The sequence below is a fragment of the Diabrotica virgifera genome, chromosome 7 (genome assembly GCF_917563875.1).
Source record: "Diabrotica virgifera virgifera chromosome 7, PGI_DIABVI_V3a".
NCBI lineage: Eukaryota > Metazoa > Arthropoda > Insecta > Coleoptera > Chrysomelidae > Diabrotica > Diabrotica virgifera.
This window is the reverse complement of record NC_065449.1, coordinates 82,544,322-82,570,335: the sequence shown is the minus strand read 5'-3', so window position 1 is coordinate 82,570,335 and position 26,014 is coordinate 82,544,322.

Below are 26,014 nucleotides of genomic sequence, written 5' to 3'. Positions count from 1 at the left end.
AATAAATTATCATATAATCCATCCTCTCGGAAATATTTTGACAGACTCATTGTTGGAAATGAAAACATACAACACAAAAATTCCGTGGCAGACTTCTTTCGTTGAAAAACGCAGAGGAATCATGAATAATGGAAGTGTATATTCAGTGATTGTTATCAAAAACTTTCCATATGTTCATCTGGAGAACGAAGTTTTTGGTATACCAGAGACACTCTCATCATCAGTGGCATCACAGCTCATTATGAGGCAAAGCCTTCTTGAGAACAAATCCTCCATTCGCTCCTGTCTCTGGCAACTCTTTGCCGCGCTCTATCTCTATAGTAGATTTTAAATCATTCTTTAAGTTGTCTGATAAGTTGTCAGTAAAAGCAAAGTTGTAGCTCGGGAGAAATTGCTCTTATTCGTCAAATTCCAAATCAAATATTTCAACGTGAAATAACCAAAAAAATGAAACACTTTTCGGGTAAAACTCATTAAAAAAAATTTAAAATGTTTAAAAAAGCGTCGTGTTGAATTTGAGGATCATGACTCCACTTGGTGGTTATGTTGGTCGTTGGTGGCAGCTTACTGTAATCTTACACAAAATAATTATATTTCATTTAAAACTATTACACATAAAATTTTGGCTAATTTGTGTTTTTCTTTTTTAGGTAAGTACATATTTTACAAAATTATAGAACGCTAATGGTAAGTCAACTCAATTTTTTTCTAAAATATATTTGCGCTTTAATAATTCTGTATTTAATGCGTTAATTAGAGTACTGGACTGTCAAACTAACGTCAGAACGTGTATGTATCAATCTGTAAATTGGTGCCGAAATTTGTAATTATTACTGTAAATACTAGTTATTAAAATTAGTTTTCGCTCAAATAGTGACTAATAACAATTGTGTTACGTGTTAATCATCAAGAACAAGCTGTAACTTCGGTCAGTAAGAGATGTTTTACTTAATAATCTTCCAACTTAAACACATCCAGTGTCAAACTGTCAATAGTTTTTCACTGTTGCTATCCCGTCCCAACGGACGCCAACGGTTAGGCAACCAGTATTGCAGTGATGTATCCAAGGTTATCACTTATTTCCAGACATCCAAAGCGTTAATATAAACAAATTCAAGTTACTTTTGACTACATGAGTAACAATTTAAATCAATGTTCCCCCACTGTTAGCAACACCATGTCTGGACCCAATTCTTCCAATAATCTTACTAGTTCATATGCAACTGCTACTATGACTAAACAACGTCCAAAGTATCCCAAGAAGACTGAAGCAATTTTATAATTAGTTGTACGTCTCGATAGTATCCAATGATTGTATATCCAATTTTTTTTTCTTCATAATTTTTACCTAATGTTATTTAAGATTTAGAAATTAACTGTTATAATAGTTAGTTTTAAGTCCTTATTGTAATTAATTATTGTATAACCAATATTGTTTGTGTCCATGGCCATTGCTGCCGAGATACATAAATTTAAATAAAAAAAAATTAGAGTACTAGTAATAAAGCATTGGTCTGTACGGTATGCGGCAAAATATACAGTACTGAAATTCATATGCCTCAAATTTGTATGTGTCAGGCGCCGAAACGTACTGAGTGGTTTCCGAACGTCGTTATAACGTATGTGAATGTCGTGATAATGTTAGGTGCTTCAGAATGGTTCTCAGTTTTACAGAAAAAAAATTTATGGTGGAGTACTATTTTTGTCATACGGAAAAGGTCACGAAAACGATTCAAGCTTAAAATCAACAACGATTTCAGCAGGACGGGATAACCTGTCACACTACCAGGGAGTCTCTTCGAATACTGCGCGATCATTTTGGGAGTTGCCACTCACCAGAACTAACGCCAACAGATGCATACATATGGAGAATGCTGAAGGAGTCAGACAGATCCACCGTCTGCCATTTCGGAATTGCGGACTAGAATTAAATAGTTTTTCGTGCCAGAGGCAGTGGTGGATCTAAAAATTTGCCTTGGGAAGGGAAATTTGCCTTAGGGGGGAACTTCCAATGAAAAAACAACCAAAAGAAATAAAAAACATAAACTCAGATTACATAAAAGACATAAATAATAACTTAATGGCATTAAGTTCCCTTAATTTTCCTAACTAGTTTGTTTATTGGGTTGAATTTGTCTTTCTGTGGTTTCAGTTTCATGTCAACTAATATATTTTTTATGTTTGAACAATTTTTTTTCTTTAATTTTGGACCCTGTTAGACGGGGAAATTTCCTCATTTTTTCTCTACGTAGATCCGCCACTGGGCAGGGGGCATCTTTAACATCTGTTTTATCGGGAACGTGCGTCGTAGTGAATAATGTTTGCAAGGCTATATCATGTATACCAGATATATAAATAATCATAAACATTTCAATATTAATTTCAGCTCTGTTTATTTTTCCACATAATGTAATTCCACATAAACCTGCCTACCTGCTTCCTCTTCATCAAAACAGTTCGATAAGGCCCGACCAAGAGTACCTTTTAGTACTAGAATATCTCACAATTTAATATTCCAGAGTCAAAAATGCTTCAATTTTAAAGAAAAAAAAAGTTATGCGATAAAATAACCGTTGCCCTATCTAAAACGGACGCCTATGACCGGTACTAGAAATTTGCAATGGATGGAATCTATTTATCTCTGGAAGATAAATATGCGTACCAATTTTCGTTTTTCTAGCTAGAAGCGTTCTGGAGGTATTTAAGAAAAACTAATTACAAGACGCCATCTTCAAAGAGCTCTAGCTACCTTACGAAGCATTGTCGGACTAGGTGAATTTGGTTAAATTGTCTTAAAATTATCTGAGGAATCTCCTGTCTTCGTTTGTCGGTATAATTTCTGGACACCCTGTATAAAACTTACCTTAACTTTAAGTATGTTTCCTTTATTACAATATTTATACATTACACCATTTAATAAGGTAAACGTTCAAACTCTCATCATAATAATTGGCTAGTCGCCACTCCGGTTTATTCCTAGCAAGTTCCCTCCATCTTCTGACCCTTAGAATCTTAACGTCTTTTTCCTCATTATCAATCCTCTACGTGGTCGTCCTCTACTTATTCTGTCTTCTGGGTTTCTTGTTCTTCTTTTAGTGATGTTTCCCAATCGGAGGTGGGATATCATCATCACTATCTTTACTCTATCTACCGCTGCTCTGAAGAGTTATATAGAACTGCATTTAAACCAGTCCCTTAATTTCTTCAACCATGACACTCTCCCTCTTCCTTAACTCTTTTCTCCTCTTCTCTTGTGGGTTTGAGAACAATCAAACTCCCACTGTGTATAAAACAACAAGATTTTTTAATTTTAGACTTTAAGTGCATTGTATAATGTTGGTATGTCCTTTTCTTACCATTAAGTTACTCAGATCTTTCCGTATTCTATAATATCACATTCGTTCCCGGCCCCTTAAATGATGTGCAGAGAAAGGCGATTTACAAGAGCATCTGTAGCTGTTACATACTGGTGTTCCTTCCAAAGCCCGTTCAATTCCAAGGCAATTTTAAGTTTTTGAATGCTGCTTTATTTGAGAAAAGCACTTTTTGCTGCGCCTTGGTCACCATACCACTAATCCATATGATCGGCCTAATATGATCAATGCATAAGTCCAAAATATTTAATTTTGGACTGTTAGCATTTTGTTAATTTGGATGGCATCTGTTAGCATTATCCAAGAGCTATGTACAGCTCTGTTTTCTTCTATTATAGTTTACTAGATTTTGCTAAAATTGAAAAATTTGCGAAAATGAAATCTGCATAAGTTTATTAATGTTGAAAACCATATGGATTCTGCACAAGTCCCATAAGTCCGCTCTTGTTAGTGGCTAAACCGTTCAAACGTATCTGTGCTTTTCTGATGTTTATACAATAAAAAGTATTTTCATTGTAAACGGGTGAGTGTGAGTACCTACAGGATACAGGTTAAAATGACACAACATATTGTTTCATAATTAAACAAATTGATTAGGTACTAAAAACTTGAATTTAAAATAGTTTAGGGACTTGTGCACTTTTCACATTATATTTATTTGTATATAAGTGGAGCTGCATAGTTAGTTTTTGTCTCTCCTGTAAAATGAGGTATTTTGGACTTATGCATTTTTCTTATTAGGCGGACGATATGCTATTGTTGCTTTAACCAACATTTTATAAGCCCAGTATAATATACCTAGTCTTAAACTTTTTTTTAAACAAATTTTTCGTAGTGTGTCTGGCTACCATTAAAATAGTCACCGTTTTTTTGGTTATTCATTTTATCTGATAATAATTCCAAGTAAGCCTTGAGTCTAATGTGACTAAAGTTTCTGAATCCCTGGCACCTTTTATACAGGGTGTCCCGAAAAGTATTGGTCATAAATTATACCACAGATTCTGGGTTCAAAAATAGGTTGATTGAACCTAACTTACCTTAGTACAAATGTGCTCATAAAAAAAGTTACAGCCCTTTGAAGTTACAAAGTGAAAATCGAGTTTTTCCAATATATCAAAAACTATTATGGTCTGTTTTTAAACCAAGAGGAGTAATTCAAATTTACCGCGCCGTAATGCTTGTTTGTAATTGGTCCAACCTCAGGCAAGTTTACTCCACTGTTATGCAATTTTGACACTAATGACATTTATGAAATTATGACACTTCTGTCATTTTATAGGTTAATTTAGCTATATCGGCGATTTTTTGTGTTTTCTGCGTTATTCCTGTAATTTTTAGATTTATAGTCTACTTTTATTAAAAAAAAACGGATGTTTTTAGAACTCTTTAGCAACGGATTAGTATAATATAATATGAATGGATTAGCGTCGAAGGCCGATATAATCAACCAAAAACGAAGATGTATTTGGTAATATTTCTAGTGACTTTCTTGGGTGTGAATCTGTCTTTTTAGTTTACTCCTCCTGGTTTAAAAACCATAGAGATTTTTTATTGAAAATGAGTGTATGACCTTTTTAGGGCAGGCTCATTTAAAAAAAAATTGTAGTGAAATTTGTGCACCCCATAAAAATTTTATGGGGTATTGTTCCCTTAAACCCCTCCCCCAAACTTTTGTGTACGTTCCAATTAAATTATTTTTGTGGCACCAGTAGTTAAACACAATGTTTCTAAAACTTTTTTGCCTCTTAGTACTTTTTTGATAAGCCAGTGTTTATCGAGATATTTTGAATATTTGTCGAATCCACCACAAATATTTGTATTTAAGTATGATTATACATATAATAGACACCCGTTAATAATCTGAAAATTTATTTATAACTTACATTTTTTGGTATATTTAGAAAAAGAAGCCACATCTTGATAAAAGGTGACTTATCAAAAAAAGACTAAGAGGCAAAAAAGTTTTAAAAACACTGTGTTTAAGTAATGGTACCACAATAACAGTTTAATTGGAACGTACGCAAACATTTGGGGGGTTTAAAGGAACAAAACCTCCATAAAATTTTTATGTAAATATATTAAAAAAGAAGCCCGATAAAAACTGGCTTACGATAAAAATATTAAGAGGCAAAAAAGTTTTAAAAACGTTGTGTTTAACTAATGGTACCACAATAATGAATTAATTGGAAGCTACACAAAAGTTTGGGGGGGTTTAAGGGAACAAAACCCCCATAAAATTTTATGGGGTGGACAAATTTTACTATAATTTTGTTTTAAGATGTTCCTGTCATAAGAATGATACATGTCCATTTTTAATAAAAAATCTCTAATAGTTTGCGATATATTGAAAAAAATCGATTTTCATTTTGTAAGTTCAAAGGGCTGTAACTTTTTTTATGAGCAAATTTGTACTAAGGTAAGTTAGGTTCAACCGAACTATTCTTGACCCCAGAATGTGTGGTATAATTTATGACCAATCTTTTCGGGACACCCTGTATATCACTGTGATGAATTGTGTGTTCTCGTGGCCACGCGTATGACGAGAAACTAATCGTTCAATCATTATTCGGATATAAGTTTAAAATGCAAACATGAAACCTATTTTTTACTGTTCTCCTTAGCAGTAAATACACCTCTGTTGAAACAAAAAGATAATACGATAAAAGCATAAATTATACGGAGAAATAATCAGAAATTTCTGAGGCAATTTTTTGTAAACAATTATTTTTAATCTGCGATTTCTTGGTTGTCCTCTAAATATTTTGAGTAAATTTGTTAATATGAATAATTGAATATTTGAAGATTTTTTAGTACTGTGAACAAAACTCCCTTCGTTTTTTAAACAACCTACAGGAAACGGAAAAGGAAACATTGAGTTATTCGTTTAAACCCTATAAAATATCAATGTCTTAACCGAACTCATCACCAATTTATTAAATATTCTTCTTCTTACTTCTTGTATGTAAGCTTTAAAGCATGTTTCTTCTTCAATATTAGCCTCTTAAATTGTTTAAGTTATCGCACCATCTTTTTCTTGGTCTGTCAATACTTCTTCTTCCATTTGGTGACTTATCTCGTGCTATTCGTACTATCTTATCCTCTGCCATTTTACTAATGTGTTCGTTCCACTCCTGTTTCCGTTTTGTCACCCATCCATTTATGTCTTCTACATTGCATGATCTTCTTATGTTTTCGCTTCCCTCCCTATCCAACTGACTTTTCCCTGATATTCGTCGGAGTGTCGGAGTATTTTCATCTCTGTTGTTTCTAGTAGTCGTCTCGTTTTAGATGTGTCAGGTCTTGTCTCCGCCGTGTATGTCAATATAGGTCTAATTGCTGCTTTATAGATTCTTGCTTTTGTGTCTTGTGTTAGGGGTTTGTTCTTCCAGATTGTGTCATAAAGCGATCCCGCCCCTTTACTTGCTTTTAAGCTTTGTTGTCGTACTTCCTCTTCAACATCTCCGTAATTGGTTATATATATTCCCAGATATCTAAACCTTGCTTCCTGCTTTATTATTTTCCATCAATTTCGATTTTATAGCATAGTGGGTATTTAGATGTTGTCATACATTTGGTTTTTTCTGCTGATATTATCATATTGTATTTCTTGGCTGTTGTATTGAAGATGTGTCTTAATCTTTGGAGATCGTCTTGTGTCTAGGCGATTAATGCGGCGTCGTCTGCATAACATAATAAGGTACCTGACCCAAATATTTTTATATGACATTATATGACATTATATGACAAAATTATTTTTAAATAAATATTAAATATTCGATTTAATTTCTAAAAGCAATGGGAAACGAATGGAAGGTTTATGCTCTTTCATTTTACTATGGTACAGTTTATCAAATCTTAATATTTTTCGGTAAGTTATAACGGTTTTTTCAAAATAAGTGTTGTGGGCTTTATTGGGTACAGCAGTTCCAAAAAAGGCCCACCAGTTGATCCAAATAAGGCCCACCTTTTTTAATTGTTATTTTATTTTGTTCATTAATTTGATACATGATTTTAGATGTTAATAAAATACTGTTAATAGATACTGTTAACTATTTTTGGGGGTGTTTTATTGCAAGATATCCATTAAATAAAGGCATTTATCAAATCAGAAACATACGTTTATTCACATTTAAGAAATTTTACAGTTTTGTAATAATCCGGAGTCTATAAATCACACTTTTTACAAACAAGTAGGTGTTTTGTCTCTGCTTGTTAATCCTAAACATTCTTCGTGTACGTATTTAAGGCATTTGGTGCATAGCCTCATATCTGCTATTCTGTCCTCTTGACACCAGTAGCAAAACCAGCTCTCTTCTTTTTCTCATGAGTTTGAAACCTTAGACTACAATCCACTTGGACCTTTGGATTTTAGTTTTATATTATGTTCTCCTTTTTTTGGTTTCGTCTGTTTCCCTTTATCACTAATAGGTTTTTTGTCTTGATTTTTATCCTTTTCAGTAAATAAAGCTTTACTTACTGTAACCGCTCTATAATTAAGTGACTTTGCTCGGGGCTGGACAATTTTCTTTTTTATTTCAGGTGTAGGAAGAATTTACTGAAAGGAAGTCTCCAAAATACCTTCGTCATTACTGGAATCATCGTGAAAAGATAAGATGTCGGAAACTGAAGTTGTACTTGAATCTGGCGAAGAATAAATCTTTCTTTTCTGACACTTTTTCTCAGAGGGGTCTCTTTCTTGTATCATTGGTGCCTGGTTGTCATCGGTCCTCGATTGTGTAAGCGATGGAGTATCTTCTTCGTTTACGTTATCTCGCCTCGACAGTTCAGATGGAGCAAATGCTTTTTCCGGGATAACATTAGGGTCAAACGGATAGATGCCTGTGGCACGAAACCCAATTGAAACATTATGAGGTGTAGCAGCTCTTGGCCAGAATTTGGAAAATATTTTTCCGAAAATGCTTTTATTAATCGTACGTCCTTCGTCAGTTTTTGTGGTGATCTAGTACAACAAAACCTCTTGGTCCCAATATTCTTCAAAAGGCTCAAATACAGATTTGTCCATCGACTGTAGCTCGTGTGTAGTGTTGCTAGGAATACAAAAAAGTGTAATGCCATGGAAGTCAGCTGCATCAACAATACCTGCGTCTAAGTAAGACTTATCTCCATCGAAAATAAGTAAAACAGGACCTTGTGGTTTGAACTTTGCAAAGTAGTGTACCCATTTTATAAAGGTTGATGTTGTCATTGATCCTTTCTCTGTCATTTCAATGGCCGAACCAGCTGGAAGATTATCTTGCCATTCTGGCTGCATTCTTTTTACTTTGAAGAGAATCATTTGAGGTATAACTTGGTCCAGAGCGTTTTCACATGAAACTATGGTAACATTTTCACCATGTTCAAGAGCAATCATATGTACCCTTCTTGATCCTTTTTTAGCATAGACTGATTGTTATTTATGTAGAGAAAGTCGACATCCTTTCTCATCCATATTAAAGATCAAATGCGGTTTAACAAAAATGTCCAATTTAGACAGCACCTCTTTTAACTTGTTATAATAGTCGTTTCCTATAAACTTATTAAGTTTGGCTGCTCTTCCAGGGTTCATGCTTTGTGTTTTACTTTTGCGACCTCTAGGTGACGTTTTAAAAACAGGCTTTAAATAAATAAACATTGCTGAAAACATACAGGCACCAAATAAGGCCCGCGGGCCTTGTTTAGAACTCTACTGGTGGGCCTTAATAGGGACAGCTTCTTTACCCGTGTCTTGTCCTGTATTTTTATGAAAAACTGTAAATACTCAAACGTTACAGTACGTTATTTTACACGTTGTCTATTATATAAATTATAAGCTATCAGATTATATATGACACAATTATTTATCGCTTTTATTTCAAAACTTATCAATAAATTCATAAATACCTGAAAATAGTAATTTGATGTGCGCCTAGCGTGTCTGGACAAGCAACTGACATCAACATGGCGTAGTCACACTTAACCTCGATTTAAGTTCAGATTTAGCCAATAGATGCCAGTAGCGTCCAGAGACAAACGTCACCTTGAGAAATATTCTATTTTTTTTAGTAAAAACAATCGATGGGCTTTCTTTGGAACCGGGCCTTATTTGGGTCAGGTACCTTATTTAGATTTCTTGGTTCCCCATTCTGTTACCATGACCATTACGTACTGCTTCTACCATTTCGTCCATTATTATATTAAAGAGCAGTGGGCTTAAGGAGTCACTTTGACTGACTCCGCTTTGTGCTGGTATAAACTGCGTTAGTTTTCCATTTATATTTGCCTGCATTCAATTATGAAAGTAGATGGTTTTGATGGTTTGTATAATATTGATTGGTATGTTTCTTCTATACAGTAAATGTAAGACGCCTTCGACTTGGATGCGATGGAAAGCCTTTGTCAGGTCTATAAAACATATATATGCTGATTTATTGTACTCAATGGCCTTTCCTGTGTATTAAATTTTGTATAAACATTAAACAGTTGTGATCTATAGAAATAACCGATATTGCTCGCAGCGAATCGAAAGGTTTTTAAACTTTGACCTCATTTGCTTTTTTAGTTTCCAAAACCCGTAAAAATCATACTAAACCACTAAAAGTGCAATATTGTATATTTTAGCATCATACCACAGAATTGCATTGTAGTATCATTAAAAAGCAATCAAAAGTTTTACATTTTTTATTGGCGATAAATTACAGATTTTACAGCGTTGTCTCTAATTTTCAATTAGCTTTTTCTGCATCACATCAGGGTCATTAGTGTATCCCAGTAAACGTGTTACCTCCGCTTTTATTACACATTCAATAAAAATCAATTTCAACATTGCACATTTCTCGCTGGTGTGTAAAGATGTATACCAGGAGTGTTCACTAGGTAAATATAAAAATGTCTAATTTAATTTAACTTTAAATTATACAGTACGGTGCAAATGACAGGAATAAATTCGTTATTTCGTAAGCTGGCGACTAAACAGGTCGATTCTTATTTTTATATTATGATTTTTTTGATATATATCATACTAGTGATGTCATCCATTTGGACGTGATGATGTAATCGATGATTTTTTAAATCTGAGTAGGGGTCGTGTGCTAGCTAATTTGAAAGGTTATTCAATTCTCTATTACTCTCTAGTAATATAAACGTTAACATAATTGTTTATACACTAAGTTACAAATTTTTTTATACTTATAGATTAATTGACACAAAAAGAAGAATACATGTTATTTATTTAATTCAAAATAAATATTTTACTACTGTCAGAAAACAGACAAAAAGTTTATTTGGCAAATAAACATTGCTCTTCGCTTAAGGCTATGGGTACATAATTCGCAAATATTTTACGTGTATCCCTACTTTTTCTGTCTTTACACGGCAAATTACGTGTAGTAAAATTCACACTGGTATGGATATGTAAACATTACTAGAATGTCATTCTACTTGAAAATGTCATCATTAATTTAAAGAGATGGGTTTTGAATGTTCTTGGATAACTGTTATTTTTATAATTGCAAATTATTAATTCAGTTAATAAATGTGATAATTTTTTCACTAACTATGTATTCAGTGATTGTAATAATTTATTTGTACAACAAAGACTAATACTCAATCGAGAAAAGAGGAAAAGTGTTAAAGTGATTTTTTAATAATATATTGTTATGGAACGCTTACAATTTTGAACAACTTTAACAACAAAATACTTGGATCACAGAATATAATATTATCCTGATGTATTCTCTGCTTGGATCTTCCACAAATAATACACAATAAATTACTTTTTATTAAGTTCACGTCTTAAATCAATTATTTATCAAATACACTATATATCAATAATATTTAATCAATAACTCAACATATTCCCGATGCAATGTCAAATATTTAAAATTGTCACTGATTGTCAGTGTCTGACTGACAATATATGCTGACAATATTATATTCGGCTGAGTGCGTTGTAAGACAAAGATAGATTTGGAAAATATTACCACGGCATTGTGTTCATTTTTTTCAAATCCTGAAAAAACCAATAAATATTTTTGAAAAATTTAAACGCAGAATGAAAGACTAAATTATTACCGAGGGCCGAAAGTCCCTTAGAATAAATAAAAAGTTTATTTTGAATGATATATTTGAAATTAAAAATCACACTAAATTTTCTCTTAGTTTTTCACCCCTGTAACTTATTAAAATAAACATTATAGAAGTTCTCAGGGACTTTCGGCCCTCGCTAATAACGTAATCTTTCAATCTGCGTTTAAATTTTTCAAAAATACTTATTAGTTTTCTCAGGATTCGAAAAAAATTAATCCCCATTTGAATAGCATTGCAGCCGAAAATAAGTACCGATCCTCTTAAATTCAATTTCAAACACCAAGAGGCAAGTGGGTGGCAGCTTGAATATTGAATTCAATCAAAAAGTAATGTGTATTTGGATAAACATCCTTTTCTGTTTTCTGACAGCAGTAAAATGTATTTTGAATTTAATAAATTGCATACATTTTTCCTTTTGTGTCAATTAATTTAATCAAAAAATTTTTTCGGTTGCCCTGTATAAATAATTATGTTAATGTTTATATTTCTAAATAGATAAGTATCTTTCAAATGAGCTAGCACTTCGTCTTCTTTTGTTTGTCTGCGTCTTATTTTGTTTCAGTTGTTGTTGACTGTACATTGTCTTTCCACCTTTTCGGCGGCCTTCCAACGGGTCTTCTGCTATACGGCTTGTTGTTTTTACAGATGTTCGCTAATCTATCTGGTTCCATTCGGTTTACATGTTCGTTCCAGTTTTTCTTTCTTGTTTTTATCCACCTGATAATATTTTGAATTTTGCATCGTTCTCGTATACTTCTGTTGCTTTGTCTGTCTCTTAATGATATGCCCGCTATTGATCTAAATACTTTCATTTCGATATTGTTGATTTGTTGTTTCGTCTTTCTTGTATCGGTCCTTGTCTCCGCTGCATATGTTAGGATAGGTCTAACTGTTTTCTTGTATACTTTTATTTTGCTTTCCGTGGTCAGATATTTGTTTCTCCATATGGTTTCTCGGAGGCAACCACTTAGTGCCGGCGCAAATTGATCCTAAGCGAACACAACCTGGCACCGGCGAGGTGCGTAGAGAGTTTTGCGCATCCTAATATCAGTAAATGCAGTGCCAGGTCTAGCATGCGAACGTTTGTCATCGGCGTACAGTTTTCTGGTGTCGTGGGACGCGTGACTCAATTCTCAGTTGCGGTTTTGTTTTCGAGATGGACGTAGAAAAGCTAATAGAACTCGTTCGGAATTACTATTATTATAAACAACACTGATTGTGATTGGATTGTCGTTGCAAAAACTGCTTACCTATTACATATATTTATATCTTGTCTACATATTTTATTTTTAAGCATGAACAAGCCCGGTATGATGACACATTTTATTTGACGGTTGTGCGATATTCACAGATATGCTTAACGGTTTTTAATGATAATGTTGTGTAGATTTAAGAAATGAATGATATTTACAAAATTTTTATACCTATAGAAAAGGGATTACGCCATCATTTGTGACATTGTATTTCTAGGCCTGGATCCCGCGTACCAACAAAAAGTTGATTAATAGCAAGCTGAAAATTTGTTAATAGCTTAACGGTGTCTCGTCAGACAAACTTTGATGTACAGGAACACTGAAACAGGGGAAGTTTTAATTGTGGAACAGGTTAAAAATTTGGAACGTCAGACTACAAAAACGTTCCATATATTTTGTCGAACAGAACTTCCAATTGATTTGTTACCATTTCATTAAACTCTCATGGAAAAATTAGACTGGTGTTTATCACTAACTGGGCATTTTAATGAGTGAAACAGGAAGAACATGTCAAATAACAGGAATCATGTTGGTTAGTAATAGCAGTCTGATTTTTGAATGAGAGTTTAACGATAGGGTAACAAATCGATTGGTTGTTCTGTCCGACAAAATACATGAGACGTTTTCGTAATGTGACATTCCAAATTTTTAAACTGTTCCACTATTAAACCTTCCCCTGTTCCAGTGTTCCTGTACATCAAAGTTTGTCCGAATAGACACCGTTAAGCTACTAACAAATTTTCAGTTTGCCGGATCCAGGTCTATAAAGTATGGTTTGCTTTTAAAATAAAAGGTGTCCTTCATTTTGTGTAGGTTCATTTAATAAAAATAAAAGTTAAGTTTCTGTAATACTTAAGAGGCGGCATTTTGAAGACTTGCATCATATTGAAAAGATGTACCGCACGGCTGTGTAGTTAGTGTGGCTTTTGCCAATAAATCAAAGTTATGCGTTTACAAGAGCATATTATTGTTTTCACCCAATTTTGAAAAAAATGTGAAAACTTTGATTTGAAAAATAAGGAGTACCATAATGTGTCATAATTATAATCTCCTTTATATAGATCAAAAAATTGTTTAGTATGTATTTCTAAATCACATTGTCATCATATATTTATTAGACTTTTGTTTATCGTTAAAAATTAAATGATGGTTGTGAATTGTATTTTTTGTGTTATTTAATATTTTAGCAAAAACATAATCAGCAAAAATCTTATTTAAAACATGCGAACCGTTTTTGCAATCACAATCAATGCAGTGTTTAACTTATGCATGTTATTATAAAGGTATGTAGAAATAGAATACTCAGTGTAAGATATCTTTTTATGCACCCCGCTTATGATCAAATTCGATGTTTTAGAAAGTCATACCGCTACGACTACTAGGGACGTGTAAGATATTTTTAATGCGTTACTAGTTACATGTACGGAACTACCGTTTTTTAGTTGCCTACTCAATTCAGTACAAGGATCAGATACATCAGTATTTTGTAATCAGTATTTGTACTCAGTACCACTGAGAACCGGTATCAATAGTAACCGTTACACGTTTGCACTTATTTTGCCGGTCTCTATTCGTTACTGCGACAGCCGACGGTCGGGTTAGCTTGTGTTTAATATGCGGCACGCTAGAAAAATAACTGCACAGGTCACCCGTCCCACCGGCGCAGGTTGTGACTCGCTTAGGTTCAATATGCGCCGGGACTTCTCTTGCCGCTTTTGTTGCTTGTGTTGTGGTCTCTGCTCTTATATTCCTGTCACTAGTGATCTCTACTCCTAGGTAATTGAATTTCATTACTTGCTCTACAACTTTGCCGTTTATTTCTAAGTTGCATCTACGAGGCTCTTTACTTATCACTACTATACATTTAGTTTTTTCTACTGATATTCTCATATTAAGTTTATTTGCTGTGATATTGAAAGTGTGGAGCTGCCTTTGTAGGTCATCCTCGTTATCAGCAATTAGTACTGCATCATCGGCATGGCATAGTATCGTGATTTTATGCGCTCCCATGTGATATCCATGTCGTTTTCTTACTTCGTGAATCATTTAATTCATCACCATATTGAATAACAATGGACTGAGCGAGTCTCCTTGGCGGATTCCTCCTTTCAGTTCTATGCGTTTTGTTTCTCCTGTTGACATTATAATTCTGGTCTTGTTGTTCTTGTTAATTTCATTAATTAACCTTATTATCTGGTGGTCTATTTGTTCAGCTTGTAATAAATTTAAGATATCATTTCGCATCACCCTGTCAAAAGCACTTTTTAAATCTACAAAGCACATGTATGCTGGTTTTCCATATTCAATAGACTTTTCTACTATTTGCCTGATAATAAAAATTGCATCTATTGTGCTGCGGTTCTTCCGAAAGCCTTGTTGTTCATTTGCCATGTTCGATTTTTCCTCGATTTTATCTTTTATGACTGCCGTCAACAATTTTAATGTGCTGTTCATCAGACTAATGCCTCTATAATTTTCAGGATTTTTCGAGTCACCCTTTTTGAGTATCGGTAGCAGGAGACTTTCCTTCCATTCCGCTGGTACTACTCCGATATTTATTATATCGACAAATAATTTTAGGAGCCATTTGAGCAGTGTTCTTCCTCCATATTTTAGCAGTTCATTATTTATCTTATCAGGACCGGGTGCTTTTCTATTTTTTAATTTTTTTATTCGTTCTTGTAGCTCTTCTTCTGATATTAGTACTCTATCGTGGGTTTCATTAATGTTTATTTCTCTGTTTTCTTCTTCTCCTTCTCCATATAATTTCGTGAAATGCTCAGTCCATTGTGTCTCCGTAATGTTATCTATCCGTACAAATTCATTCATTCCTGTTTTTTGTCTCCTTATCATCTTCCACACCTTTTTCTGGGATCCATAGAGGTCGTATTCCATATCTTTGGTAAATTTCTCCCAGTGTTCTTTTTTGATGTTATCTATTTCTTGGTTTACTCTATTCCTGATTGTCACGTAGTCGTCTCGTGCCTCCGGTGTCTTCACTCTTTTGTATGTTAGGAAAGCTTGTTTCTTTTGATTTGCTAGTGCTTTCACTCTTTCGTCGTACCATGGAGTTTTGTATTTTCGTTTATTTCTGTTGACTTTTCTTTTACCTAAAGCTTCTTCTGCTGCTTGTAGGATACTTTTTCTAATAATTTTCCAGGTTTCTTCTATATCCTTTTTAGTCTCTAGGTTACGGCTGTTTAGCTTTTCTGTTAGTCTGTTTCTATACAAGTTTTGCGAGCTAGCACACGACCCCTATTATTATTTAAAAATTTCTTCGATTGCGTCATAACGCCCAGATGAATTACGTCACTAGTATGATATATATTTCAAAAAATCATAAGTTAAAAATAAAAATCGACCTGTTTTAGGTTTTTTCTTTAAAGTCGTTAGCTTACGAAATAACGAATTTATTCCTTTTATTTGCATTATACTGTATATCACTGGTTATAAGGTCATACGGCTCTATTTACGCAATATTAATTTTTTGTTCGTAATTTATTCCGTAATCTTTTTCCTTTCTTGTTTTCGCCGGTTAGCCTCTCTATAAATAAGAACGAAAGAAACAAAAAGAAAAGAAAAGAAATAGTTATACTTTAGTTCTTTTTCTCCTTGTTTTAAAATCAGGCGAGACAGTGTTCGTCTGTGGTGCTTAATCATTATGACCGTGGTCTATACTCTTGATAATACTAGCAGCTTCCTAGGGGGAGTTTCTCCTCTCTATCTTTCACAAAGAACATATTTATTTTCTGTAATTTTGTAGGTTTTTTTTCTCAGTTGACAGTATCTATTTTGGTGACCATTTTTAGCTCTCCTCTATTAACATCCATTAACATAAACTAAGACCTCCTTCCGATATTGTTTATGATTATCTTTAATGAGTGTACCTCTTTAGAGCACTTGATTTGATATTTCTACTTTTCTTTAGTCAGTTTTGTCTTTTATTTATCATAAATGCTGTCACGTGATGCCACAAAATGGTTTTGTTATAGTTGTTCCTTTTTGTCTTCGCACAAATTTCATGATTCATTTGCAAACAAGTTAAATCAAAACGTTAAGTAAAACGTACGTCGATATGTAATATGATTGATATGTGTACTGCCAATGTAATAATTAAGAAATGGCTATTATCCCAGTGGACGTATAATATGTAGTATAACGTTATTTTCTTGAAGTGTTTTACCTTTTTTCACTATTGAGATGGACTCATGATAGACTCAAGATTGATGGACTCATTAATAATAATAACACTTATACTATAATATAAATAATAACAATAATTGGTGCGCTTGGGAATTTAGCGTTTGTCCATGCATGTCTTAAAAACAATAATAGTAAGTTATCTCGAAAATATACAAACAAGTTTCCGTGCGACAGAACCATAGCCACACTAATGTAGTATAATGACAATTTGTAGATTAAAAAATATTAGTTGTCTCATTAGCGTAAAAAATAAATATGTACCGGAAGTAATCAAATTAAGAGAGCTCTAACAGCCCTGAGAGAACAGTTAGTCGTTCTAGCAATTATGTTTAAAAATAAAAATTACAATGACATGTATGTACAATTGTACAAAGACTAAAAGTTTAAATAATATGAAAATTAAAATAAACAATAAATACAAATAAACCAATAAATACAACAAACGCACTAATTTCACTGTCAGGGAAATTATAGAAGTAAAAATTCATATTAAACAAGGTATCAAAGTATTGTTTAACTTATTGTGATTTTTATGAACAAGCCGCTTAATTTCGCGATACTAATTTCTGTGCGTAAAAAATATACCTAGTATAAAAAGTAATTCGTGAATAATTTCCTGTGCAAAGATACAATGGAAGAACTATACCTTGGTGACTGTGGTATTTTGATTATGTTTGTGCTTTGATGATCTTTCTCTAATAATAAAGACGAGGGTTGAAAAAATATTTACTGAAATAAACTCGTCAGTTAGTATCCAAGAAGATTCGATACTAAATAGAACGTTTTATTATAAAAATTCTTATCAGCACACACAGAGTGGGCCAAAGAAAACAGTCCACCTCGATATTTGGCAGTATTTATTAGATTTTAAGGAAATGACGAAACAGGTCGATTTTTGATCTAAGGGAGACACATTTTTACGGTACATAAATTTGTCATTTGTCAACCCCCTCCCTTCCACTTCCCCACCCCTTATTTTTAAATAGGAAATAAGGGTCGTGTGCTAACTCATTTAAAAGGATATTAAATTCTCTATTCAGTAATATAAACATTAACATAATTATTTATACAGGGTGTCCAAGAAAAAATATTTTAATTAAATTAATTGACACACAAGAAGAACGTATGTAATTTATTTAATTCAAAATACATTCTACTGCTGTCACAAAACAGAAAAAAATGTTTTTTTAATAAATAAACATTGCTTTTCGCTTAATTTCAATGTTCAAGCTGCCACCCATCTGCCTCTTGGTAGGATGAATATTGAATTTAAGCGAAAAACAATATTTATTTGTCAAATAAACATTTTTCTCTGTTTTCTGTCAGTAGTAGAATGTATTTTAAATTAAATAAATTCCATACATACTTTTTGTGTCAATTAATTTAATTCAAAATAATTTTTCTTGGATACCCTGTATAAATAATTATGTCAATGTTAATATTACTGAATAGAGAATTGAATAACCTTTTAAATGACCCTATTCCCTATTTAAAAATAAGGGGTGGGGGAAATGGCACAGAGGGGGTTGAGAAATGACAGATGTATGTACCGTAAAAATGTGTCCCCCTTTGATCAAAAATCGACCTGTTGTCTGTTGGAAAGTGGACTGTTTTCTTTGGCCCACTCTGTATAATATAATAAATAAAAAGTGATTAAAATTATAACACGATCGGTTTGTTCTTTTCTAATAAAGTGTATTTAGATCACATAAAATATTCATAAAATATTTTTAACCAAACCTTGTAGACCTGTAAAAATCACTTGGAAGGCAGATCTGATTCATTAAACGTCATGTTTGGACCGCCATCTTGTCCAATAAAGAACATCAGGGATATTTGCATAACGAGCTTTCGTTCGTTTTTGGGTTTTTGTATTGATGATTTTTTACATTAGTGAGCCCCACGGCAATTAACATCGCATCGTAGTATGTGGGAATGACCATATGTCCCCGTTTTATATTAACCAAAAATTCGAGAATTTCGGTTAAGTGGGGGTCTATTATTGCTTTCATTTGAAAAACTGATTATGTTTTGGCATATGGTTTAGTAGCAATCAACTACAGTTAAAGTGAATTTTTTGATTTTAATCTTTTATACACGGTAAGATATGGTAAATAGTTTATGTATATGGTTATTGGTCATGCTTACATATATCATAAATTTCAGAGTAAGAAGACATGGTGGTAATCAAATGACTTTAATGAATGAATACCTCTTCTGTACTTCAAAAAATCGAAATAAGAATAAATAAAGCACTTAGGCCTATTTCATACTTTACGACTTCGGTCGTCACGACAAACGGTCGTCGACAAACGGTCGTAACGACAGTTTGTCGTACATTCCATTAGTCCAATACATTCCATTAGTCCAATACAGCAACATACGGAGCTTTTCACACAGGACAGCCACGACTAACTGTCGTGCCGTTGCTCTTCTGCTGTCGTCCAATGTCACTGCAATGGACGACGGTCGTGTCGTGCCGTGCTATCAGTGAACCACAGGCATAAATTATTAATGCTTCCATACTTAACGACAGTTAGTCGTGTATGGTTCTTTTCATGAGCATTTTTCAGTGCGTCACAAATGATAGAAAAAAAGGTTAGTCCGTGATAAATACACATTTATGACATTTATTCTAACATGACATTTTAGTTAAATCTGACAGTTGTCACATTTTATTTGCAATTAACTATTTTCTATGGGAAATAAGCCATAATTTTACTAAAAAAATGAAATTATTAACGTTTCGAAGCCCAAATCGGGTTTCGTTGTCAAAATACTAAATATTTCTAAAGTAAACAAAAATGTTGTTGCTAAGTAAAAAAATTCTTCTAATAATTTATTTAATCTGACTCATTTATATTGGCAATTCAGACGATACATTTTAAAGTAGAAGACTTTAAAATGATATCGCCAATATTTATGAGTTGCGTTCCTCGGACGGCTTTACTAAAAGATAGTTCATTCGATTACATGAAATCAATCCCAACTCAAGAATATCCGTCGCAAAAAATCATAGCATGTGATCTGTCTTTAAAAAGACAACCAAATGCAACGATGACAGTAAAATTCTCGCGTTAGAGATTTCATAGTAAATCACGAGGGAAAACCAGGAAAAATCCTCGTGATACTATCCCGACATCGTAAGTATTTGGTCTTACATTTAATTTACCTTCAAAAAACTAATATCAAATTCTGACTTTAATATGTTTAAATTATAAATAATATTAATAATACATAGATATACAATAAGTAATATTAAAATATAAAATTTGTACTAACTCGATATGTTATTGACCTACTAATCGTGGTATTTTCTTTCTATTGACTTCCTCTTTCAGTATGGGTAACCACATCCTACTGCATTCTACCGAGGAATTTACGACACAATTGGTTTCATTTAGCATAATTAGAGCCGCTTCTTTGATTTTTCTCTTTTTACTATCTGATTCTTTCAGGACTATACTTGAATCTTTCCACTGAACTCTATGTTCATTATCCCATGCGTGTTGACATATTTGAGATCTATCAAATTCTCTGTTCTTAATATAAGACTGATGTTCACTTATTCTAACGTTTAATGGTCTTGATGTTTCACCTAAATAAAATTGTTCGCATTCACAAGGTATTTTATAAATGCAATTCTTTGTTCTTTCTTGTTCATTGTTAGGTTTAGTTTTAGATAGAATAGATCTCAATGTGTTTGTTGTTTTGAATGTTGTTGAAATGTTGAATTTATTTCCTATTGTTTTAAGTTTCTATTATTTTTTTTTACTTAGCAACAACATTTTTGTTTACTTTAGAAATATTTTGTATTTTGACAACGAAACCCGATTTGGGCTTCGAAACGTTAATAATTTCATTTTTTTAGTAAAATGGTGGCTTATTTCCCATAGAAAATAGTTAATTATAAAAAATACCACAAGGAAATAGCTTCAGAACAACATTTTATTTGCAATTTGGTATAAAAACAAATCAATTGTGTTTATTGCATTTATAAAATGGTATTTTCTTTGATTTGTATTGGGACCGTGCAACTTCGGCAAAGCGACCTCTATTTCTACGCTCTGTACTTTTATTCGCACTTTTAATTATATTGGCCATTTATATTAGTCCTGGTTGCTGGATAATTATCAAGGCCATAGTCCAAAAAAATAATAAGAAGAAAAAATAAGATGCAGGTTATGTTATGCAAACGTAAACAACTGTATGTAGTAAATAAAATTAGTTATTAAAATGCAGTACTGCAAGCAAAATACAATTAATTAAATTTACCTTTATATAATAATGGCATATCATATCAATATTGTGGAGCAATATATAATTTTTCTGCTTTAATGACAGAAGGTATGAAATATACGTAAATTTGACAATTTCAATTGACAAATTATTTAAAATAGTTGCAATATTTCTCCGCGACTCGCGCACGGTCGTTTCTCGTTTCCCTTCCAAGTACTTGCACACCGCGAATAGTCTTATAAATTGTACAGATTAATTTTTTTTATATAGAATAATATAATATTATTTAATATTATATTATTAGCGCCATCTATTGACAACTAGATTAAATGTTATAAATGTCACCGGCGAAATGTAATCAGCGACGTGCGTTTTTTTCTGTCACATACAATTTAATGCGTTAGAGAGAAATCGAAAAACTGTGACGCACTGAAAAATGCTCATGAAAAGAACCATAGTACCAGTGAATCCAGTGGACGTACATAATGGTAAACAATATAGATGAGGAATTTTTACCTACATAGATACAATACATAGGTAAGCATCTGGTTGGTATTATTTTATTGTGACGACTTTGTCCAAGTGCTGAGGAATAGACCCTATTATAAAATGCATTATTATCAATGTACCCTATTATAAAAATTAAATTATAAATGTTTCATCGAGAATATCTAAAATTTGTTGGTAATAATTTAAAGATTCTTTTATTGCACAGTTTAGTGTCCATGGACATAAACCTAGATATATATTCGTGTTTTATTAATGATTATTTAAATATGTATAGACATTAATATAATCGGTATTTTAAATAAAATAAAATCAGTTTTTTAGATGATCTGTTTAATATTGAAAGATTAAAATTGAGCCCAATAACAATAATAGTTTTTGTTCACTAACTATATTGTATAATAAATTGTATTTATTAACAAAATAGGTAATCTTTTCTCATGGGCATCTTTCAGTGCGTCACAGTTTTTTGATTTCTTTGCAACGTATTAATTGTATGTGACAGAAAAAGGCACGTCTGTGATTACAGACATTTATAACATTTATTCTAGTTGTCGATAGATGGCGCTATAATCTAAAAAAGATTATTAATGAATTATATAATATATCTACGAATATAATCTGTAAAATTTATAAAACTATACAAATCAAAGAAAATACCATTTTATAAATACAATAAACACAATTGATTTGTTTTTATGCCAAATTGCAAATAGAATGTGACAACTGTCAGATTTAACTAAAAGTCATGTTAGAATAAATGTTATAAATGTGTATTATCACGGACTTACCTTTTTTTCTATCATTTGTGATGCACTGAAAAATGCCTATGAAAAGGACTCTATATATTTTTTTATACAACATATATTGCTACTGGACTGAGGCAACAAAAATTGTACAACAATCCTTAAAGCAAGCATTTAATTTAATAAGCTGGGATTACCAAAAATGATCAGGGCGAACAAAAACAACATTTATGTAATTTAATGTTTTGTATTTTGATAACTTGTATGAAGAAAAATTTGGAAGTACACTGCAAGAAAGGCTGAGAGACTCAAATCACATGGGGGAACAATTAAGAGTTTCAAGAGAAGAACTGGTAGAAGCGATACGAAAATTAAAGATAGGTAAAGCTCCAGGCTCCAGGGGAGGATGAAATTCCACCAGAAATGATCAGATCTTTAGGAGAGAAGGGGAAAGACTGGCTGTGGACAATATGCGAAGATGCATGGAAGGAGAAAAGAATCCCAAAAGATCCGAAACTCACCCGAAAAGGGCGAGGAAACTCTATGTCACTGACATGCGGAAATAATTTAAAAATTTATTTTGGTCATTTCTTAAATCTTCAAAAAGTGTATGCTATAAAGCTACTTCTTCTCTTCTTCCATTGATTGGATGCACCCAATGTAGGCGATTAGGTACATCTCTGTTTATTGTTACGGCGATAAATTAACCATAAATCAAAAATTTTTGCCCGATTCGTTCTACGCCCTGTGCTTTCTACGACAATAAGATGAATACTGTCGTGAAGTGTGAAAGTCCGATGAGCACACCGTTTGTCGTGACGACCAAAGTCGTAAAGTATGAAATAGGCTTAAAGCCCTGCTTATCTTTTAGTACACCTATATTGGTCATGTATTGTGAGTTTAACAACGAACCTCCACATTCATTACGCAGAGAATACTTAGGGGGGTGTATGGTTTGAAGGTTCCAGAGAAGGTTCCCATTGTTTTCAGTCTGGTGGGATGTAGAGTAACATTATGTTGTTTTATATGCCATTAGATTGAAAACTTAGTCTTTTGATTGGACTAGAATATGATGCGGCTGTATTTTCGTTTTGCAACGGAATTGCAAATGGTTATTCATTTTTGATTTACATGTTTACTCTGATTGAAGTACGAAGGGAACCATTCTCGTTGGAACGTTACCGCGCTGAGCAGATGGGACGTGAATTATAAATTGTAAAATTCCCTCATCTTCCTTAGTCTCAGCATCGGTTATGGCTTGCAAATTGTAGAAGCCTCGGAGGTGTAACCAGAGAAGGTTCTCATTGTTTTCAGTCTGGTGGGATGTAGAGGAACATTATGTTGTTTTATATGTCATTAGATTGAAAACTTAGTCTTTTGCTAGCAGTTGCCGCTGCCGCTAGGGCATCTATGCGATTTCGTTCGTTGCAATCCGTGACTGCACGCCGGGGTTTGTTTTGGTTGGATCAGAGAGAGCAGCATATGTTCCTCCTGACGAGAGACTAATAAATTTCGAAACCGGTAGAGGTGCTTGCTGCACTCTTTGATTGGACTAGAATATGATGCGGCTGTATTTTCGTTTTGCAGCGAAATTGAAAATGGTTATTCATTTTTGAATAATAAATATGTTGATTTTTACCCTTTTGCTACACAAAATTTCGTTTTTTGACTTCTGAGTGATACAAAGTACTCAAAAATAGTAAAAAATAAAAAACGTGAAACTCTTAAGCTAATAAACAAATTACCTGATAAAATGACAACTTTTACATCTGAACTCATAGCAGTCTATAAAGAATATACGCTGTGAGCTCGTACGTAGAGGGGATATTTACAAATTCGCGAGCGCCAGTAGTGACAAGTCTGTAAACGTTTACCGGAAATTTGACATCAATGTCAAAGTGATTAATTTAAAATTAAAATTAAAAACAATAATTATAAAAAATATTAGTTGGTCAAAGCCGTGGTATACAGGGTGTCCCCGAAAATAGTACATTCCTTTAAGGTATGAATATAATTCACAATTAGGAACAAAAAAGTCCTATAACATTTTTTTCTAAAGTTAGCCGTTTCCAAAATAAAAATTACATTGTTTTCCATATACGTGAATTTTTATTTACAGAAATTTAACCAATCTGACAACGTCGCCGTCCGCAGTCAAGGGGCACTCAATATTATCGTTTGTGACTTAAGGCTTTTAGCATAATCCAACCTTATTTTATTTACTATTATTTCAAGGTCGTCGACATCTATGAGGTTAGGGTGACCAATTGAAAAAACAGGTCATCTTATCTATGGTCATAACCAAGAAGGGTTTGGGGCGATGAACTCCAACTAAAGGGGTGTCCGACCGAGGCGCCTGCATGGAGACATAATTATTGAGACATTCTTTTTTTAGCTAATTTGTGACCTATAAATAAATCCTTTTCATTTTTCCTATGAATATGTAATTTAATTTAAAACAACAATTTTAGAATGAACACTTATTTATTATAACATAGGTACTTGAAAACGTAATTAAACAAGATAGCTTAAATTGTTGGTCAAAGTGAAAATTTTAGGAATCAAAAGATCTTTAGGATTTTAATTGGGGATATTTTTCTTTCGTTCCAGCCAATTTTAAAACATCTTCTTTTTCCAATATAAAGTTGTAAAAACTAAAACAGTCCATTTTTAAATTGTAGACTAACTACCTACAAGATTACAGAAAGGGTATCCACTCCCATATTGTTCCTTCCTCAGTCCTTTGAATGTTCAGGGCAGGGATCGCAAACACATACTTGCATATCTTTAAAAATTCCTGGTCTGGTAAGCGTTTTAAAAAACAAACCCATTTTTCGTGACATTGAGGTAGTTTGTTATCTTGATCAGTTCATTCTTTATTTTTTTCACTTACAAAATCCCTTAATGGTGCAAGTTGATCAAGTAGCAAAGTATGATTTCTATGAATGGGGTTTTCATTCGAATAACACAGAGTTTCTTCAATTTATTCCAACTGGGAATCTCCTTCAAAGCACCCATTTAAACTTTGAGAAAATAGAGAAAAGTACGCTCCATTTTTCAAGATACAGTAAGTTTGCAGGTTTCATAAAAGTCATTAACTTCAGTTCTGAAGTTAATTTCGTCTTGTTGCATAATACTGCCACACTTAAGAATGGATTTTACATTAAATGATAAGTTGTTCCTCTGTTCCTTTTTACTTCTGGCGTTGATTGAGGTTCAATTAACGCTTCTGGTCAAAACTATGAGAATAGATTCCAATACATCATTAAGGGAGCGTTCAAGTATTACGTAACGCGATTTTTGACCCCCCTCCCCCCTACGTAACGCACTCTACTTAATGGGCGTTTAACTATTGCGTAACGCAATGTTTGAAGATTTTTGACACCCCCCCCCCCCAGCTGCGTTACGTAATACTTGAACGGTCCCTAACTTTCATGACACTTTTTGTACTTCTTTCAATCTTTTTAATTCCTTGCTGAAAAATATTAAATTTTCTATGGACAAACCATATGTATTAATTATCCACTTAAAGGATTATTGGATGGATCGAAGAGAGACGCAACAAAAATCATCAACCCAACGTCACATATTATGTTCTAGTAATGCCAACGTAAATACGGGACATTTG